Consider the following 6,000-nt stretch of genomic DNA (forward strand, 5'->3'; position numbering starts at 1 on the left):
ATAAACGTGTCAAACGGAATTATACTGTTAAGTAATTAATAATATTTTATTAAATCATAGCCACTAATTTTGTATCTAACCGTTAAAATAATTTTGGTGATGTGAATTAGCTTGGTGTCTTTATTTTAGATCTCTGTATTATGCTTTTAGTATATATAGGAAATGAGCCCATGCGTAGCTACGGGTGATATTGTATCGATATTGCTATTTGGGAACTGAAACATGAAAACACAACAATCTAGGCACATGTTTGAAGAAAATAATCCCACTTGACTTGTTCCCTTCTTCATTCACGTCAGCTTCTCGGAAGGCAGCGCACGACCATTTCCACTTACACGCCGCCTCCCAGTACTCCACCTTCCACCCGTGCACGATTTTGTCCCGTTCCTTCTCACTGCCCCCAACTTGGCATGTTTTTCCTACTCGGCGAGGATGCTCACTGATCCCTTTCCTCGAACTCCCCTCGGTTCCACACACACCTCAGAGACCCATTGGTATCCCTTTTTTCTAGCAACAATTGTATGTACTTCTTGGTGGCATAATTTTTGTTCGACCCTTCTCCTAGCGGGAAGTGCACTAAATGAAATTGTACTTCTGGTGAACTACCAAATATAAAAAAGTGCAATCCCAGTGGCTATTTTTATAAAAAAAATACATCTGAAATTTCACTATTGACCGAATTAGTAAACTACCTTTAACAAACAGCTGTAGTTTTTGGCAGAAATTTTCTTTTTTACGTAGAAATGTTGGAGCCGAATAACTAACCTGCCTGGTAAATAGTTTAACTGCCACATCTCCCTCTGTAATTCGTCTCCAGCGCATCACTCTCTCCATGAACTGCAAATGAACTGCTACACCTGTTATATTGCCTCGCATGGTGATAGATTGCTAGACTTGCACACCAAAAAAAAGTACTTCTATATACATTTTGTGCCTTGCCAGATTTTGATTCCAGACACCATAGTTGACACATCAGCTAGTTAGGAATTCGTCAAACTCCTTAATAGCATTGCCTTAGGCCAAGAATTAGGAAGGAGCGGAAAAGAAGAGAACGATTGAACTGTGATGAGAAAAGAAGCATCGTATTGGTCTGTACCCTTCTGAACGGAGCAGCACAAAACATGTGATGTCAACGCTGCGCTTCTGAGGATGCGGACAGTCCAAGATCGAGCGCTCCTGCAGATGGTTTGACCTCTAGCACCATAAAGCGGACACGCCGGCAGGGGTGCGGCCTCCAGTCTGTCCCGGCGACGGGGACTGAGCACGCTTGCAGGGATAAGGCCTCCACGCTGTCCCATCGATGACGAGCTGAGTGCTCCAGCAGCGGGCATGGCATCCGCAGTACCGGCGAGCGAGTGGGCCAGATGCTGGTGCGCCTCCATAGTCGGGGGCGTGGCCGCCGGCAGCAGCTGTGCGCAGGTCGTGGCAGACGGCGTCCGCCTTGATTTGTGAGGGCGTGCGTGCGTGCGTGGGAGTAGGGCTGCCTTTTTTTCCCTTCCGTGTTTCTTTTGGACGGGACGAACGGAGCGAATCGTTACCCTCTGCGGTGGCACTACACGTAATTTTGATACAAAAATGAGGTTAAATAAAAAACGGACGAAAAAATTGGGGAGAAACCTTCCTTCCTTTATTAGTAGGTATATATATATATATATACTAGGAAAAATGCCCGTGCGTTGCGACGGGTGATTGAAATCCACCTCTCCGAGATAAAAATTTATTTTGGACAACTTTGCTATTTTTTGTTTTCTATAGTTGCAGTATATCATCCATCTCTACTGATTATAGATGGTTTCACATTTCTGCCCATCACCTCGTGGTCGCTCTTATATTGATTCTATTCCCCCGGAGGCTGCGTCCCTCGCAACCTCCGGTTCGCGCGCCGTCGATTGATTACATCGTACGCCCACCATCACACGTCGCTGGCGCAAGGAAAAAGTAAAGCGACATACGTGGGGGCCACCCACGATTTCCTTTTCCGCATCGAAATTCCCCATCTCTTCCCCATCTTTTCCAACTGCATCCCGCGCCGTGTTTCAGCCCAGCGCCGCCGCCTCCCAGCCGCTCACCGCGAGCACCATGGGGCTCCCACCGCGCGCCGCCCGTCCTTGGTGGGCTTCCGCTGCGCGCCGCCGCCGCGCCCGGTCCCAGTTCGTCGCCGCCCGAAGCTCGCCAACATCACCGCCTGGAGGTCGTCGTAGTTCTCTGCGTCGATGCGGTCAAGGGAGGACCTCAGGACCGAGCTCGTCGTGCAGATTCGGCCGGCCCCAACACCCGACGCCGGCGACAACCGAGCTTCCCCGCCCCTGCTCTTCGCCGCGGTGGCTGTTCCTGCTCTGGCGCCGATGGCCCGACCTCCCCGCGCCGGCCTCCTCCTTCCTCGCGTGGCCCCGCTCATGGTGTCCTCCTCTCAAGGCTGAGATTGTCAGGCGCCACCCTGACGGAAGATTCGACGAGGCTGGCCGGCCGCCGCTGCTCGCACTGCCGACGACGCTGGTTTGCCGCCGCGCGCCACGACCCATGGCTGGCCGCCGTGACCAGTGTCGCCCGCCTCGCTATCGCACGCCTCGTCCCATCGCCGGCCGCCTCCGCGACCAGCGTCGCCCGCCACACCATCGCAAGACATGCTATTTTGGCACTGCTACCATTGCATTTTTTATGTGCTACAAATGTTATGTGGTTATGTTACTTTAGTTTAATTTTATTTGCTACAAGGCCTCCGGCGAGTCTCCAGTGAAGTCTGTATCCGACGAGTTGTTTTCTTTTTTACTCTAAACGAACCTTTTTTTTTTTGCTTCAATGATGCTATGACCTCCTACCACCAGAGTTGCAAGGCGTCGGCGGCAGAGCTACAACCGGTTAACACGGGAGCTGCAAGCCGCCGCCACTGGAGCTGCAAGGAGCATCGTCGATTGCTGCGAGGGCCCATCGCCGAGGCTGCAAAGGGCAGGAGCTGCAAGGCCTCGGAGGCGGAGCTGCAACCAATCAACGCGGGAGCTACAAGCCGCCGTCAGCGCGCAGTTGGAAGGCGGGTGCTGCGATCGGCGGCGGCGGTGCTGCAAAGCGGCGCGATAGGAGGCGGCGCTGCGACCGGCGGCAGTGGTGCTGCAAGGCTGCGCGACCGGTAATGGCGTTGCTGCAAGGCGGCGTGCCCGACCGTGGCGGTGTTGCTGCAAGGCGGCGCGACCGGCGGCGGTGCTGCCATAGGAAAGCAACAACGCTACTATCAGGTGGAGGCAGTGCCGCTATGGTTAGCGCGATGGTGCTACCACCAGTCAGTGGCGGAGCTGCAAGAAAGTGATGGTGCTACCATCCGGAGTTAGAATACTGCTGGTGGTGCGCCGGCGAGGAGTTTCACGGTGCTATAGTTGTTTATTTTGGTGATACAAATGTTACGTGGTTCTGATACTTTCATATAATTTTTTGCTACGAGGGTCTCCTGCAGGGTATGTCTCTGGCTAGTTTTCTTTTTTATTTCTAGACGAATCGTTTTTTGCTTCAATGATACAAAAGCGGAAGGTTTTTGCTGCAACGAAGCAAAATCTGAACAAGTCTTCGGTTTTTAGTCGAACCGTTTTTTGCTTCAATGAAGCAAAAGCGGGTCTTTTTTTGCTTCAATGAAGCAAAAGTGGGATTTTGAGACAAAACTGAGCTCTTCTTTTATTTTTAGTCGAACCGTTTTTTGCTTCAATGAAGCAAAAGCGGGACTTTTTATGCTTCAATGAAGCAAAAGTGGGATTTTGAGACAAAACTGAGCTCTTCTTTTATTTTTAGTCGAACCGTTTTTTGCTTCAATGAAGCAAAAACGGGACTTTTTATGCTTCAATGAAGCAAAAGTGGGATTTTGAGACAAAACTGAACACAGTAGTTGATCTAACGGTTCAAATTCGTTTGATCCAACGGTGGAGGACCCGGATGCTGGGGAGTTTGCAGCCTCCGGAGGATCCTCAGCACATATGATCAGCCAGAGAGAAGCAACACCTTGCATTTCTCTTTTGTATTGTTAGTGGAAGAGTAGCATGCTACTCCTTGGGATGGAGTACAATTGATTTTGAACTGGAGTACATGTACAATTGATTTCAACGGGTGATTGAAATCCGGCTCTCCGATATAAACTTTATTTTTTACAACTTCACTATTTTTTTATTTTCTATAGTTGCAGTATCATCCATCTCTATTGATTGCTGGTTTCACATTTCTGCCCCTCACCTCATGGTCACTCTTATATTTTAAAAATATGATCAGCCAGAGGGAAGCAACATTTTGCATTTTTTTTTCTTTTCTGATTTGTAGCGAAAGAGTAGCCTGCTACTCGAGGGAGTACAATTGATTCTGAACTGGACTACATGCACTTCTCCATGCATGTAGCGAACATGCATGTGTTTGCTCTTTCCTTGTCTGTCTACGTACCAAAACTGATAGCAGCATTAACATATTTATCTCAGCAATGCTACACCTACGGAATCATCTTACAGAATTATCCTATGGATGGAACGTGGGTCAGCACGATTGGAGAGTTTGGAGCAGTTGCTCCGAATATTACTCATCCAGATTCATGGCAGATTGCCACATCATCCCGTAAGGCTTCTCCGTAACAGTTTGTTCCGTAAGTCCAGCATTATTGTATTTATCTGAAGAACCGAGGTAGCCGGAGCGGAGCGCAGCAAGAGCAACGAGTACCATCTCAACTGTTAACCCTTCATGGCTCAGCTTCCCCCGGTCGAGGTGACTCTGGATAGCTCCTCCCTGCCCTCTAGCTCCGTCTCCATCGAGCAGGCCAGCTCCTCCATGGTCTCCACCTCCAGGAGCCCCAAGCCCCCTGGCCCGAGCGCTGAGCTCCTACTTGGCGTCCACGGAGCCCCACCCCCCTGGCTCGAGCGCTTCCTGCCCGTGGTCATCCATCGGCGAGCCGCGAGCACCCAGTGGCTGAGAACCCCATCCTTTCTTCTTGCCCTTATCTCTGTCCTAAAAAATCCGTAGATGTGGTCCTCCCAATCCAGATGGGAGAAAGTCAGAGTAGGCAACCTCTTCCTCGGCTGCACGGACGGACGGAGCCGACGCCTCTGCTCTTGGGCGGATCTTCTTATCCTTGTCGCGCCGGTGCATCCTAGGTGACGAATCAGTCCCATGGTTTCCGCGCTACCTCCATGGTGGCGACGGCGCGCCTCGAGCTGCATCCACCTCGTTGATGGAGGGAGCCCAAGAGACACCTTGCCGGCGTCCCGGACTGGTGCCGTTGTTGGTGTGCTCGATTCCTTGCAGCCGTCGACGAGTTCCCCGTCGAGTAGAGCAGTTCTATCAGGTTGATGTAGTATGGATGTGCGGACGTGCGAGTACCAATACGTACTCAAGGTGCTAGGTTAGTTGGCAGAGCGGAGGTCGCCGATTTAGGACGAATGCGCCAATACGTATTCGAGCTGCTAGGTTAGTTGGCAGAGCGGAGGTCGCCGATTTAGGACGAATGTGCTTGGCGATTATCTAGCCGTGGATCTTGGCAGCTAGACGGGCAACCACGCGCTAGAACTTTGAACTTTCCCCGCAGGAGTCGGCCGCGCGCGATGCTGGTAGTGGGGCCTCCGGCGGTCGTGCGGGATGCAAGGGAAGAGGGTTGAGGGAGGCGCCTCTCGATTCAAGCAACGCTTGAGAAGGTCGTTTATCTCGTAGAAGACCTTGTCGGTGTTGGCGTACGATCCATGAGGGCAGGACCTGTCCTTGATGATCTATAGAGGCCCCTAGAGCCGATCTAGGCCAGCCTTGGTGATCCCTGGCATGGCCACGCTCCTGCTGCGCCGATTCGTAGATCTCTACAGCCAAGCACCGGGTTCTTCCCCTCCCTGATCCTGATCTGAGGCTAACATTGAGGACTTAAAAAGGAGAAGAAAAGTTTCGTATCGCACAAGGACTCAAAGAAGACAAGTTCCGTATGGCATCAAGACTTCAGATTTGAGGAGGCTTTACGCGTGCGGCCGTAGCTGCGTGCGGTCGTTCAGCTTTTATTGG

This window comes from Lolium rigidum, chromosome 6 (genome assembly GCF_022539505.1).
Source record: "Lolium rigidum isolate FL_2022 chromosome 6, APGP_CSIRO_Lrig_0.1, whole genome shotgun sequence".
In the NCBI taxonomy this organism is placed as follows: domain Eukaryota; kingdom Viridiplantae; phylum Streptophyta; class Magnoliopsida; order Poales; family Poaceae; genus Lolium; species Lolium rigidum.